We start from the raw sequence: 16,207 nt of genomic DNA, 5'->3' as shown, positions 1-16,207 counted from the left end.
GAGGAGAGAATCAATAGTGTTCTTGGCATATTAGGAAAATGGTTAGAATTAAAAGGGGAAAAGTTCATTGAGGAAAATGTTGGGAGGAAACAGGCTCTCATTCATTTAAAAAAAAAAGCTATTGAACGCCTACTATGTGCCAAGCACTGTTCTAGGTTCTAGTTGAATTTCCGGGACCTCACATTATAATTAAATTTAAGGGTCTAAAGTTGACGCATTGACCTTCCACTTATGGTCATGGTAGAATAACAGGGACCACATGTACCCTTCTTCCTTAAACTAAAAAACTGGTCATAATCTATGAAACTGGTTTCCAGACATTAGAAAACAAGCAGTCCAGGACAGAGAGATCTCTAAAAAAAAAAGGAAGAAAAAAGCCCAGGATGAGCCTGATGAATGCTTCAGCTTACTGCCTGGGGAGTTCCCAGGCCGCTACGCAGAGAAGCAGATCCCAGCAGGTTTGGTGATCTTCTTGAGTTGAGGGACAGAATTCAGAGTTCACGGATGTCAAGGCAGCTAGACTTCATGAGGCAGAGTACTAAAGAGAAGAAAGCTGCAATGAGAGAGCTCCAGATATCTGTAGGCGTTCTTCTCCTTAAGTCTTTAGCCGTATAATAATTGGTGCAGGGATTTCAGGAAACTACCAAGATTGGAGAAGAAACCACTGGAAAGGAGCTGGTAGATCAATCCTTGGAGCACACACAGATCTGGGAATAGTTTGTTTCCACTAGCTAGAATAGAAAGGCTTCCAAACATATAAGAAACTGAGGGAGACTTCACAAGCATATTGCCTTAATAGAAGGGTCAAATTAGCCCTAAAGGTTGTCTTAAAAACATCAAACTGTTTCCAAGTAATTTAACTGCATCTAATTGCAAAGCACAAAAATATTTAAAGGATTACAAACATATCCAGTACCTCCAAAAGTTAAATTTGCAATGTCTGACATTAAATTAAAAATTACCAGACATGCAAAGAAGCAGGAATATAAGATCCAATATGGGGGAATTCCTAGGTGGCGCAGTGGGTAAGAATCTGCCTGCCAATGCAGGGGACACAGGTTCGGTCCCTGCTCCAGGAAGATCCCACATGCCACGGAGCAACTAAGCCCGTGCGCCACAACTACTGAGCCTGTGCTCTAGAGCCCGTGAGCCACAACTACTGAGCCTGTGTTCTAGAGCCCGTGAGCCACAACTATTGAGCCTGTGTGCCGCAACTACTGAAGCCCATGTGTCTAGAGCCTGTGCTCCACAACAAGAGAAGGCACCCCAATGAGGAGCCCATGCACCACAGTGAAGAGTAGCCCCCAACTCGCTACAACTAGAGAAAGCCCATGTGTAGCAACGAAGAGCCAACGCAGCCAATAAATAAATATATAAATAAATAAATTAATTAAAAAAAGATCCAATATGAGGAGAAAATCAATAGAAACAGACTTAGAAATGATATAGATGGTGGAATTAGCAGACAAAGACATAAAGCAGCTACTATAAATATATCCCATATGTTAAAGAAGTTGGAGGAAAGCATGAGCACGACAGGGAGAAAAAGACCCAAGCCAAACCTCTACAGTTGAAAAGTGAACTGGACGGGGCACAGATTAACAGCAGATTAGACACGGCAAGAAGAAGAGATCAGTGAATTTGAAGACCACAGTAAAAACTACCAGAATGAAGCACAAAGACTAAAAGACTGGAGAACATGAATAGACCATCAGTAAGCTATGGGACAGCAAGCAGCAGCCTAACATGTGTACCTGGAGTTCCAGATGGTGAAAAGAGGCAGGTGTAGACAGACAAAATATTTTCCAAGTTTGAAAAATTTGAAGCATGGCCTGAAAAAGATCCAGGGGCTCTTTTTAAATTATTTTTTATTACAAAGCACTACTTCGGTAGTCCCTTCATGCAGAATGCCCTCCCTCTGCTTCTCCATCTTCTCCACGTAACACATACTTTAACACACACAGCTCAAATCCCACAGTCTCCAAAAAAAGTTCTCAGTCCCATCAAGTGATTTCATCCTTTCCTGATATTGATCTCTTTTTGACTGTAAATTATTTGACAATTAATCATGTAATGACTGACAGGAGTTCTTGCATAGTTGTTTCTATTTGTAGCCTTTTACTTTTATTCAACTATTTACATGTTTGTCTTTCTTCCACCCAAGCTCTGGATTCTATCTCTTCCACTTTCAGAACATACTTCCTTCATCAATTCTCCAATTCTCCTCTTTTTCCATTCAGGTGTCTACCATTGGAAAAAAAAAAGGTTTAATGACTAAAACCCTCCCATGTCCTTCTGCCCTGCTTGACTTGTAGCTGTTGTTTTATGCTTTCCTCTGCTCAACCAAACCTCTGTAAGATTCTTCTATTTCTCTCATATCCCATTTATACCTAAACCCACTGCTTTATGGCTTCACCCTCACCACTCTCCTAACGTTCTCATCAAGGTCACTGGTTACCTATTTGCTACCAAATCCAATGGATTCTTTTAGCTTTAATCTTTGTTTATTCAATAAAATATTCATTAAATATCTGCTGTGTACCCGGAGCTGGAAATATGAAGGTAAGAAGTACAGACGTGCTCCTAGGGCTCGAGTCTGGCAGGGAAGTCAATTAAACAACAGGGTGTGAGAAGTGCTACCTGGCATTTGTTGATGGTGGCTCCTCCCTCCCACTTGAACAACTCTTTGATATTGGCTTCTGTGATGCCATCCTTTCTGGGTCCTTTTCTCCTAATTCTGACTATGTCTTAATAGTCTTTGTACTGGGCTGCTCTTCCTCCTCCTGTCCCACAAGTTAGGTGTTTTCCCTCTGGTTCCTTCCTTGGCTTTCTTCTGAATCTACATCTCAAGTTTCCTCATCCAGGTCCTTGGTTTCATCTATCTACTACAGGCTGATACTACCAAATCTGTATCTTCAGCCCAGAGTTTTTTCCCTAAGTTCTAGACGTGCTCTAATCGACAGCTTCACTTGGATGTCCATAAATAGTCCAAAATAAACGAGTCTCAAATGGAATCATTATTTATCCTAAATTTGTTCTCCTTTGTACTCCTTAATTTAGTAAATGGTACCTACTCATCATAGCCTTAAACCTTGGTATCATCCTTCATGTCTCTGTCCTTCAAATCTCATATCCAATTGGTCACCAAACTGTACTGATTTGCTCCTAGGCATTTCTCAAATAGGTCTTCTCTCTATTCCTACAGCCAGTGCCTTAATTCAACCTTATAATTTCTCTTTTGGATACATTAGTCATACCTCCCTGCAAGAAAGAAACCTCTTGGTTTCTTTCAGTCAGGTCCATGCAGCAAAAAGTGACTTTTCTAAAGTAGAACCCAATCATGTCACTTCCATGTGTAATATCTTTTGATAGTTCTCCACAGATCTCCAGATAACACTTATCATGGCCCATAATGCCCCAAACTGCCCCCCTCCTCCCTCTCTCCTCATACTGAATTACTCACTTCCTTGGATGCCTCCTTGCGTCTCAAACATCCTGGTATTTGTACACGATGCTCCTTCTGCTGATTGTGCCCCCTCCTTTCTACTAATGCCTCTTCATGGCATTCTTTAATACTCATAACAGACTCTGCTCTATCTAAACAACTTCCCTGATATTCCCCTTCTCCAAGGAGGGATTAGATGCCCTTCCTCAGTACATCCATAAAATATTCCATATACATTCTTTGTGGAACATTTATCTTGATTTTTTTAAACAAATTTATTTATCTATTTATTTTGGCTGTGATGGGTCTTCATTGCTGCACACAGGCTTTCTCTAGTTGCGGAGAGAGGGAGCTACTCTTCGTGCCATGTGCAGGCTTCTCATTGCAGTGGCTTCTCTTATCTTGGAGCATAGCACAGGTTCACAGGCTTCAGCAGTTGCAGCCCATGGGCTCAGTAGTTGTGGCTTGCGGGCTGTAGAGCGCAGGCTCAGTAATTGTGGCACATGGGCTTAGATGCTGCTCAGCATGTGGGATCTTCCTGGACCAGGGCTTGAACCCGTGTCCCCTGCATTGGCAGGTGGATTCTTAGCAACTGCACCACCAGGGAAGTCCCTATCTTGATTTTTAAGGAGTATCTGTTTATGTCTTTCCCATCACTAGATTGTGAATCCCTCCCCACCCTCTCTACTAGCTATCCTCTTTCCTTGCTTAATTTTTCTTCAAGCACTTGTCACCATCTGTCATACACTAAATTTTACTCATTTGTTTGTCTCTCTATCCCAATAAGGTAACCTACATGAAGGTGGGGACATTTGTCTGTTTTATTCAGTGCAATATCCTTGACACCTAGAACAGTACTGGCACAGAACAGAAGCACTTAGCAGTCATTTGTTATAAAAACAAATAAATCCCACTTCAGACCAAGGGATACATATAGACTGAAAGTGAAGGGATGGAAAAAGATATTCCATGCAAATGGAAGTCAAAAGAAAGCTGGAGTAGCAATACTCATATCAGACAAATTAGACTTGAAAGTAAAGACTATTAAAAGAGACAAGGAAGGGCACTACATAATGATCAAGGGATCCATTCAAGAAGAACATATCACAATGGTAAATATCTATGCCCCCAATATAGGAGCACCTCAATACATAAGGCAAATGCTAACAGCTATAAAAGGGGACATCGACAGGAACACAATTATAGTGGGAGACTTGAACACCCCACTTACATCAATGGACAGATCATCCAAACAGAAAATAAATAAAGACACACAAGCTTTAAATGACACATTAGACCATCTCGACTTAATTGATATTTATAGGACATTCCATCCAAAAACGACAGACTACACTTTCTTCTCAAGTGCACACGGAACATTTTCCAGGATAGATCACATCTTGGGTCACAAATCAAACCTCAGCAAATTCAAGAAAATTGAAATCATATCAAGCATCTTCTCAGACCACAACGCCATGAGACTAGATATCAATTACAGGAAAAAAACTGCAAAAAATACAAACACATGGAGGCTAAACAATTCACTATTAAACAACCAAGGAATCACTACAGAAATCAAAGAGGAAATCAAAAAGTATCTAGAAACAAATGACAACGAAAACACAACAACCCAAAACCTATGGGACGCAGCAAAAGCAGTTCTAAGAGGGAAGTTTATAGCAATACAGTCCTACCTTAAGAAACAAGAAAATGATCGAATAAACAACCTAACCTTACACCTCAAACAACTAGAGAAAGAAGAACAAAGAAACCCCAAAGTGAGCAGAAGGAAAGAAATCGTAAAGATCAGAGCAGAAATAAATGAAAAAGAAAGGAAAGAAACCATAAGAAAAATAAATAAAACTAAAAGCTGGTTCTTTGAGAAGATTAACAAAATTGATAAACCATTAGCCAGACTCATCAAGAAAAAAAGGGAGAAGATGCAAATCAACAGAATTAGAAATGAAAAAGGAGAAGTCACAACGGACACCTCAGAAATACAAAACATCATGAGAGACTACTACAAGCAACTATATGCCAATCAATTGGATAACCTGGAAGAAATGGATACATTCTTAGAAAAATACAATCTTCCAAGACTGAACCAGGAAGAAATAGAAACCATGAACAGACCAATCACAAGTACAGAAATTGAGGCAGTGATTAAAAATCTCCCAACACACAAAAGCCCAGGACCAGATGGATTCACAGGCGAATTCTATCAAACATTTCGAGAAGAGTTAACACCTATCCTTCTCAAACTCTTCCAAAATATTGCAGAAGGTGGAGCACTCCCAAACTCATTCTATGAGGCTACCATCACCCTGATACCAAAACCAGGCAAAGATGTCACAAAAAAAGAAAACTACAGACCAATATCACTGATGAATATAGATGCAAAAATCCTCAACAAAATACTAGCTAACAGACTGCAACAGCACATTAAAAAAATCATACACCACGATCAAGTGGGGTTTATCCCTGGGATGCAAGGATTCTTCAATATACGCAAATCAATCAACGTGATACACCATATCAACAAATTGAAGGATAAAAACCATATGATCATTTCAATAGATGCAGAAAAAGCTTTTGACAAAGTTCAACATCCATTTATGATAAAAGCTCTCCAGAAAATGGGCATAGAAGGAAATTACTTCAACATCATAAAAGCCATATATGACAAACCAAAAGCCAACATTGTTCTCAATGGAGAAAAACTGGAAGAATTCCCTCTAAGAACAGGAACAAGACAAGGGTGTCCACTCTCACCACTGTTATTCAACATAGTTTTGGAAGTGTTAGCCACAGCAATCAGAGAAGAAAAAGAAATTAAAGGAATCCAAATTGGAAAAGAAGAAGTAAAATTATCACTCTTTGCAGATGACATGATACTATATATAGAAAACCCTAAAGACTCTACCAGAAAACTGCTAGCACTCATTGATGAGTTTAGTAAAGTAGCAGGATACAAAATTAATGCACAGAAATCTCTTGCATTCCTATACACTAACAACGGAAGAGCAGAAAGAGAAATTAAGGAAACTCTCCCATTCACCATTGCAACCAAAAGAATAAAATACCTAGGAATAAACCTGCCTAAGGAGGCAAAAGATCTGTATGCAGAAAACTTTAAGACATTGATGAAAGAAATCAAAGATGACATAAACAGATGGAGGGATATACCATGTTCCTGGATTGGAAGAATCAACATCGTGAAAATGACTGTACTACCCAAAGCAATTTACAGATTCAATGCAATCCCGATCAGATTACCAATGGCATTTTTCACAGAACTAGAGCAAGAAATCTTACGATTTGTATGGAAACGCAAAAGACCCCGAATAGCCAAAGCAATCTTGAGAAGGAAAAATGGAGTTGGTGGAATCAGGCTTCCTGACTTCAAACGATACTACAAGGCCATAGTGATCAAGACAGTATGGTACTGGCACAAAAATAGAAAGGAAGATCAATGGAACAGAATAGAGAACTCAGAAGTAAGCCCAAACACATATGGGCACCTTATCTTTGACAAAGGAGGCACGAGTATACAATGGAAAAAAGACAGCCTCTTCAATAAGTGGTGCTGGGAAAATTGGACAGCAACATGTCAAAGAATGAAATTAGAACACTTCCTAACACCATACACAAAAATAAACTCCAAATGGATTAAAGACCTACATGTAAGGCCAGACACTATAAAACTCCTAGAGGAAAACATAGGCAGAACACTCTTTGACATACATCAAAGCAACATCCTTTTTGACCCACCTCCTAGAATCATGGAAATAAAATCAAGAATAAACGAATGGGACCTCATGAAACTTAAAAGCTTTTGCACAGCAAAAGAAACCATAAACAAGACTAAAAGGCAACCCTCAGAATGGGAAAAAATAATTGCCTATGAAACAACGGACAAAGGATTAACCTCCAAAATATACAAGCAGCTCAGGCAGCTTCATACCAAAAAAGCAAATAACCCAATCCACAAATGGGCAGAAGACCTACATAGACATTTCTCCAAAGAAGACATACAGATGGCCAACAAACACATGAAAAGATGCTCAACATCACTCATCATCAGAGAAATGCAAGTCAAAGCCACAATGAGGTATCACCTCACACCAATCAGAACGGCCATCATCACAAAGTCTGGAAACAACAAATGTTGGAGAGGGTGTGGAGAAAAGGGAACTCTCCTGCACTGTTGGTGGGACTGTAAGTTGGTACAGCCACTATGGAAAACAGTTTGGAGGTTCCTTAAAAAACTACAAATAGAACTACCATATGATCCAGTCATCCCACTCCTGGGCATATACCCAAAGAAAACCATAATCCCAAAAGAAACTTGTACCATAATGTTTATTGCAGCACTCTTTACAATAGCCAGGACATGGAAGCAACCTAAATGCCCATCAACAAATGAATGGATACAGAAGATGTGGCATATATATACAATGGAATATTACTCAGCTATAAAAAGGGATGAGATGGAGCTATATGTAATGAGGTGGATAGAACTACAATCTGTCATACAGAGTGAAGTAAGTCAGAAAGAGAAAGACAAATATTGTATGCTAACTCACATATACGGAATCTAAAAATGGTACTGATGAACTCAGTGACAAGAACAGGGAAGCAGATACAGGGAATGGACTGGAGAACTCGAGGTATGGGAGGGGGCGGGGGGTGAAGGGGAAACTGAGAAGAAGCGGGAGAGTAGTACAGACATATATATACTACCAACTGTATAATAGTCAGTGGGAAGTTGTTGTATAACAAAGGGAGTCCAACTCGAGGATGGAAGATGCCTTAGAGGACTGGGGCAGGGAGGGTGGGGGGGAATCGAGGGGGGGGCGTCAAGGAAGGGAGGGAATATGGGGATATGTGTATAAAAACAGTTGATTGAACCTGGTGTACCCCCCAAAAAAAAATAAAATAAAATAATAATAATAAAAAAAAAAAAAAAAAAAAAAAAAAAAAAAAAAAAAACAAATAAATCTTTGCCCTGAGCACTTAGAACCAGTATCTAGCACATGGCATTGGTTGCTACATTCCGCTGCAACCTTGTGTACTCATCTGCGCCCCCCATGAACGGTATTAGACTTCTAAGGCATGTCCTGTGGAAACTGTATTTCCTAATTAGATTCTTAGGCTCTCGCATGATCATAATAGTCTTTTTATTGTGGAAAATATACCTAACATAAAATTTAACATTTAATCATTGTAAGGTGTACATTCAGCGGCATTAGGTACACTCACTCTGTTGAGCAAACAACACCACTATCCATCTCCAGAACTTTTTCATCTTCTTCAACTGAAACTCTGCACCCATTAGGCAATAACTTCCTAGTGCCCTCTCCCTCGAGTCAATGGTAACTACCATTATACTTTCTGTCTCTACGAATTTGACTACTCCAGGTAATTCATACACGTGGAATCATATAATATTTGTCCTTTTGTGTCTGGCTTATTTCATTTATTATATCTTCAAGGGTTGTCCATATTGTAGCCTGTATCAGAATCTCCTTTCTTTTTAAGGCTGAATAATATTCCATTATATATATATATTACATTTTGTTCATCCATTCATCCATGGATGGACATTTGAGTTGCTTCCACCTTTGGGTTATCGTGAATAATGCTGTTTGAGTCCCTGCTGTAACTTCTTTTGGATCTATACCCAGGAGGGGAACTGCTGGATCATATGGTAATCTATGCTTAATTTTTTTTTGAGGAACTGCTATACTGTTTTCCACAGCAATTGCACAATTTTACATTCCCACCAGCATTATAGAAGGTTCCAATTTCTCCACATCCTCACCAACACTTGCTATTTTCTGTTTTGTTTTATAATAGCCATCCTAATGGGTGTAAGGTGACATCTCATTGTCATTTTTATTTGCATTTCCTTAATGATTAGTGATGATGGGCATATTTTCATGTGTTTATTGGCCATTTGTATATCTTCTTTGGAGAAGATACATATTCAAGTCCTATGCCCATTTTTAAAATTGGGTTGTTTGCTTTGTTAAGTTCTGGAATTAAAAGTTTGACTGTATGTTTATATTTGAAGTTCAAATCTATATCCAGTTTGCCTGGATGTAAAATCTTTAGCCCACATTTTCTTTCTTTGGGTATCTCAAATATTTGCCATTGTCTTTCAGCATAAACTATTGCTATCAAAAAGTTTTATGACAACCTAATGTTATTTCATATAGAAGTGACTTGGTCATTTTTGCCTAGAAACCCAAAGAATTTTTTTACTTCTTTTTATTGTCCAATAGATGTAGTGAAATATGTCCTGCTATTAGCTGTTCTGGGTCTACTTTCTCAGATATATAGTGTGCCTTCTCAATATACAATTTCAATATACAACCCTTTTAATTTTAGGAATGTTATCTTGAACTGCACTTTCTGTACTTTGTCACATTGCATGGTTTGCATTTCTTGAACTCCTTTTACATGTATGTAGGATCTTCATTGATTTTATTTATTTATGTATAAACTTTCCCTCAAATCCTCCAAGTCCTCACCAGTGCTTGGTATAGTCAGCATTTCAAATTTTAGCCACTCTAATAGGTGTATAGTAATATCCTGTGGTTTTAATTTACATTTCCCTAATGACTTATGTTGTATGTATCTTTTCATGTGCTTTTGTCATCTGGATACTTTTATTTTGATGAAGTATCTGATCAAATCTTTTGCCCATCTTTTTAAGTCGGATTTTTTATTTATTATTGTTTTGAGAGTTCTTTATATATTTTAGAGGTAAGTCCTATATCAGATATATAATTTGCAAACATTTTCTCAGAGTCTATGATGTGTCTTTTCTTTCTCTTAACAGTGTCTTTCAAAGAGCAGTTTTTAACTTTGGTCTTCCAGTTTACTAATTTGGTTTTTATGGGTCATGCTTTTGGTATTGCATTTAAGAAATCTCTGCCTAACCCAAGGTTACGAAGATTTTCTCCTATTTTTTTCCTAGAAATGTTATGGTCCTAGGGTTTACATTTAGGTTTACGAAACATTTTAATTTTGTATAAAGTTTAAGGTATGGATTAAAGTGCATTTCTAAAATATATAGACATCCAACTGTTCTGTCACCATTTGTTGAATGCTGCCCTTTCTCCATTAAATTGTCTTTCCTTCTGTGTTGAAAATTAGTACCATATATGTGTTGGTCTAATTCTGGACTCTCTATTTTGTTCCGTTGATATATTTGTCTCTCTTTACACCAATACCATACTTTCTCGATTAGCTTATAATAACTTTTGAAATCAAGTAGTTTCAGTCCTCCAACTTTGTTCTTTTTCAAAGTTGCTTCAGATATTCCAGGTTTTTTTTTTTTTTTTTGCATTTCCAAATGAATTTTAGAATCAGTTGGTCAACTTTTATTTGAAAAAAATCTTTTGGGGATTTTTTTTATTGGATTGCATTTACTCTGTTGATCAGTTTGGTAAGACCTGACATCCTAACAGCATAGAGTCTTCCAATCCATGGACACAGTAAACCACTTTATTTACTTAGGTCTTCTTTAGTTTCTCTCAGCAATGTTTTATAGTTTTCAGTATACCTGTATTTCATATATTTTGGTAGATTTATCTCTAAGGATTTCATGGTTTTTGATGCTATTGTAAATGGTAATTTAAAATTATTCACTGATAGTATATAGTAATACAATTGATTTTTGTATATTGAGCTTGTATCCTTCAACCTTGTTAAACTACACTTATTAGTTCTGGTAGTTTTTTTTGAACATTCCAGTGGGTTGTCTACATAGATGACAATGTCATCTGTGAGTAAAAATAGTTTTACTTCTTCTTTACAATCTGTATGACTTTTATTTCCTCTCTTGCCTTATTTTATTGGCTAGAATCTCTAGTAGGGTATTGAATAGAAGTCATAAGAGTGGACATTGTTGTCTTGTTTCCTAATCTTAGGGGAAAAAGTATTCAGCCTATCACAATTAAGTTATGTTAGCTGTAGGGTTTTCATAGACACTTTTTATCAGGTTGAGGAAGTTCATTTCTATTTTTATTATGCTGAGAATTTTTATCAGGAATGGGTGTTGAATTTTGTCAAATATGCTTTCTGTTGAGATGATCATATGGTTTTTCTTCTAGTTTGTTAATATGATGTTACATTAATTGATTTTTTAGTGTTAATCTAACTTTGCTCCTGGGATAAATCCCACTTGGACATGATGTATTTTTTTTTTCTTTAAGAACTTTTATTGAGATAAAATTGGCATACAATAAACTGCATATATTTAAAGTGTACAATTTGATTTTCTTTCTTATTACTAATGTATATATGGCAATCCCAATCTCCCAATTCATTCCCCTCAACACCCCCCCCCACCACTTTCCCCACTTGGGGTCCATATGTTTGTTCTCCACATCTGTGTCTCCATTTCTGCCCTGCAAACCTGTTGATTTGTACCATTTTTCTATATTCCGCATATATGTGTTAATATATGATATTTGTTTTTCTCTTTCTGACTCAGTTCACTCTGCATGACAGTCTCTAGGTCCATCCATGACTCTACAAATGTCCCAATTTTGTTCCTTTTTACAGCTGAATAATATTCTGTTGTATATATGTACCACAACTTCTTTATCCATTCATCTGTTAATGGATATTTAGGTTGCTTCCATGGACATGATGTATTTTTTTTTTTTAAAAATAATTTTACATTTACAGAATAATTGAGTGAGTGAATAATATAGAAATTTCAGATACACACTCCACTTCACAACCCATCTTCTCAGTTTCCCCTATTATTAACATCTTGCATTAATGTGATTTATTTGTTATAATTAACAAAACAATTTTTTGTTACAATTAACGAACCAGTATTGATATATTATCATTAATTAGTCCATAGTTTACATTAAGGTTCACTCTGTGTTGTATAGTTCTATGGGTTTTGAGAAATGAATACTGGCATGTGTCCATCATCATAGTTTCATATATAAAACAGTTCAATTACCCTAAGAATGCCCTGTGCTTTACCTGTTCAGTCCTACTTTCCCTCTCCTCACACCCTGACAACTTTTACTGACAACTTTCACATCCTGACTGATCTTTTGCTATCTCTGTAATTTTGCCTTCTCCAAAATGTCATATAGCTTAAATCATATAATACGTAGACTCTTTAGACTGGCTTTCTTTCACTTAGCAATATACATTTAAGGTCCTCTCTGTCTTTACATGGTCTGGTAATAATAACTCATTCCTTATTATTACCAAATAATATTCCACTGTATAAATATATGAGAGTTTGTTTTTTCATTTACCTATTGAAAGATACCTTGGTTACTTCCAGTTGGGGAATTATGAATAAAGCTGCTATAAACATTCATGGGTAAATACCTACGAGCATGATTGCTGCATGGAAACTATGTTTAAATTTGTAAGAAAATGTCAAGCTGTTTTTCAAAGTGGTTGTACTATTTTTCAGTCTCATCAGCAATGAATGAGGGTTACTGTTAATCTACATCCTTCCCAGCATTTAGTGTTATCAGTATTTTGGATTTTAGTCATAGATAGATATATATGTGATATAATAGATATGTGATATAATCACATTGTTGTTTTAATTTCCAATTCCCTAATGATATATGATAATGAGAAATTTTCTTATTTTTATTGGACATCTCTACATCTTCTATGATACCAGATTCAATTTGCTAAGACATTTAAAAGAATATTTACCTCTGTTTTCATGAAGGATATTAGTCTATAATTTTCTTTTATTGTAATGTCTCTCTGCTTTTGGTATCCTATTAATGTTGGTCTCATAGAATGACTTGGGGAGTAGTTTTCCCTTTTCAACGTTCTGGAAGAATTTGTGCAGAATTTGCATTATATCTTCCTCAAATGTTTGGTAGGATTCACCAATGAATCCAAGTGGGTGTCCAGTTTTCTTTATGGGAATGTTTTTAACTATAAGTTCAATTTCTTTTGTAAATGCAAGGCTGTTCAAACTATTTCTTTTGGAGTAATTTTTGATAGTTTGTATCTTTCATGGAATTTTGTCATTGATTTTACCCTTGGATTTTTTAAAATTTTGCTATCTAGGTACTCTGTGTTTACATAGGCCATTTAAAAATTATTCTGCCAGGTTCTTAGAATTTTCTAAGGTTTGATTTAGAAAACTAGAATGACAGTATAGCAATGTGTAAACCAGAATGGTTAAGATGTCCTTAAGGGGACTTTCCTGGTAGCACAGTAGTTAAGAATCTGCCTTCCAATGCAGGGGACATGGGTTCGAGCCCTGGTCTGGGAATATACCACATGCCTTGCAGCAACTAAGCCTGTGAGCCACAATTGCTGAGCCTGTGCTCTAGAGCCCACGAGCCGTAACTATTGAGCCCTCGAGCCACAACTACTGAAGCCTGCATGCCTAGAGCCCATGCTCCACAATAAGAGAAGCCACCACACTGAGAAGCCCGTGCACCGCAACAGAGTAGCCCCCACTCACCACAAGCAGAGAAAGCCCATGCGCAGCAACGAAGACCCAATGCAGCCAATTAATTAACTAATTAAGTTTTAAAAAAAACCTTTAAAAAAAAAAGATGTCCCTAAGAAAATGTAGAAGTAGCTTCACTTGATTGTCACAAGGTCACATATTTTAAGTGAAACAATTGAGATATTGATGTTAGAATATCCTTAAGTATAAATTTTTTTCCACAACTCTATTTTGCAGATTATAATGTGAAATTTTAATAAGATTATTGAAATTTAAAGTATTTCGCTTTTGTATGAATAACTAATAATACTAATATTTAACATAAGAATATTACTGATAGATTAGCATTTTGTTTGTATAAATAAACTTTTCTTTCTTACACTTCTTGGGGGAATCATTGAACTCCTCTGGGCTTCAATTTATTCACTGGTAAAAATGAGGCAATTAGACTAGACATTTTGTTAAGATTTCTTCTAGAATGTTATTATTCCAATACTTAGAACTTACCACGAAAAAAATGTTTCCGATGTTCATTGTGAAACAAAGTATTTACTTTTAAGGTGCTTTAATCTAATTATATTAATTTAAACATAAGTATACACAGATGCCTAGTAAATAATTCATAGATATTGTAAAATGAGTTTTTTCCCGAATTTATTTACTCGTAAGCTGCCAATTGAAAGTAATATTGTTTGGGGAAGAGAAGAAATGGAGTCATAAATAAAATCTTTACACTCCATGTTCCAAAGGAAGATAAATATTTTATTTAAAGCTATCTATGTGAAATCAGAGTGACACTTGCTTTATTAATCTTACTTTTGTGTATTAATCTTAGTAACAAAAAGGTAAAATTGAATGTTTTTGAAAAGACACCCTGGCACCATTGCAGTGGCTGTTTAAAGTACAGGATTAAATTGTGGGAATTTAAGTTCTTCGTGAATTCTGGAAATCAAGCTTGTTTTGGGGAAGAACTTGATCAGAAACAAAACAGTTTTACTGAATATTATGTTGTCTGGGCACTCTTCACCAGCACATGGACACAATTTACTCTTTAACAGGAGCCATGCTCTAGTTCAGATACAAAAGTTTCACAGAGGAACTCTGTAGGGTATGTTTAAAAGGAAACTTTAAAAAATCATATTATAATTATAACATACTATAAAGATATAGGTTTAGTCATTGTTTATCCTTTGCTCATTCTTGGAAGATTTTTAAAACTGAAAATTTTAATGAAAAAGTTCTGGAAATCTTGAGTGTGGTTTACCATTCACTTTGTCTTTATATCCAAGAAGAAAATTATACATTTTATATAAAGGTAAGTTCAGGTCAGTTTGGTGTTTTGGAAGTTGTAGCTGATGCTTCCGGTGGTGCCCTGCAACTCTTCCCCCAGGCCCACCTTGGATTTCAGCCACAGCTGTAGTAGACAGTTCACCTCAATCTTAGACTTACCTTTTAGTGACAACAACTCATCTCAAATGAGTGCTTCATCTCTCCACTTCCTGGCAAAGTGTCATTTCCCAGGCCATGGGAGCCCCCAAGGCCTAAATGTAAGTGTACCCCCTAAGTGCAAAGAAGAAAGGTCCTCAACCAATGGGTCCAGGGCTAGTGGACATACGATCCAGCCTCTAGTCCTTCTGGTGGACAGTTCTGAGAAGCACCTGCTCATTTCTAGAGAGGTGCTGGTCCTGGAATCAAGTCCCAAGCACTCACAGTGGCAATCTTGATAATATACCCTTGTGTAACATTTTCTTCCCTCTCTCATTCTTCCTGCTCTCTCACTCCTGCGTCCTGGGATTAGTTCACAAATCAACTACTTGCACCCAAATGTTTGTCTCAAGGTCTGCTTTAGGAGGAATATAACATATGACTTTGGCATGAGAGTGATCCTTGAAAGCAAATCATTAGGATGGGATTCTGGAATGGGATCACTTACCTTATTGCTAGGATACGCAGGATGGTGGTAATCCCTGGTCTGCATCCCCACGTCTAGGAATCTCATCTGTGATGGAATGGGATAAGAAGAAATGAGTTATCCAGTAGCTCTGTCACTAGAATGGTTTTGGGGCAAAGAATTGCAGAACTGGTTAGCATTTGTTATCTGCCTTGGAAGCCTTGAAAAAAGGAAGTAACAAACTCAAATCAGCCAACTAACATCTTAGGGCACACTAAAAGCCAAAAGGTCACCTTGGCAGTATTTAAAGAGACCATTATCTCTTTAGCCATAGGACTCTTGTAGTGAAAATTAGGCTGAGTGTGATTGTAAGGGTGGAAGAGATGTGAAGGAGATG

Source organism: Hippopotamus amphibius, chromosome 7 (assembly GCF_030028045.1).
Source record: "Hippopotamus amphibius kiboko isolate mHipAmp2 chromosome 7, mHipAmp2.hap2, whole genome shotgun sequence".
Taxonomy (NCBI): Eukaryota; Metazoa; Chordata; class Mammalia; order Artiodactyla; family Hippopotamidae; genus Hippopotamus; species Hippopotamus amphibius.
This window is presented reverse-complemented; position numbering follows the sequence as displayed.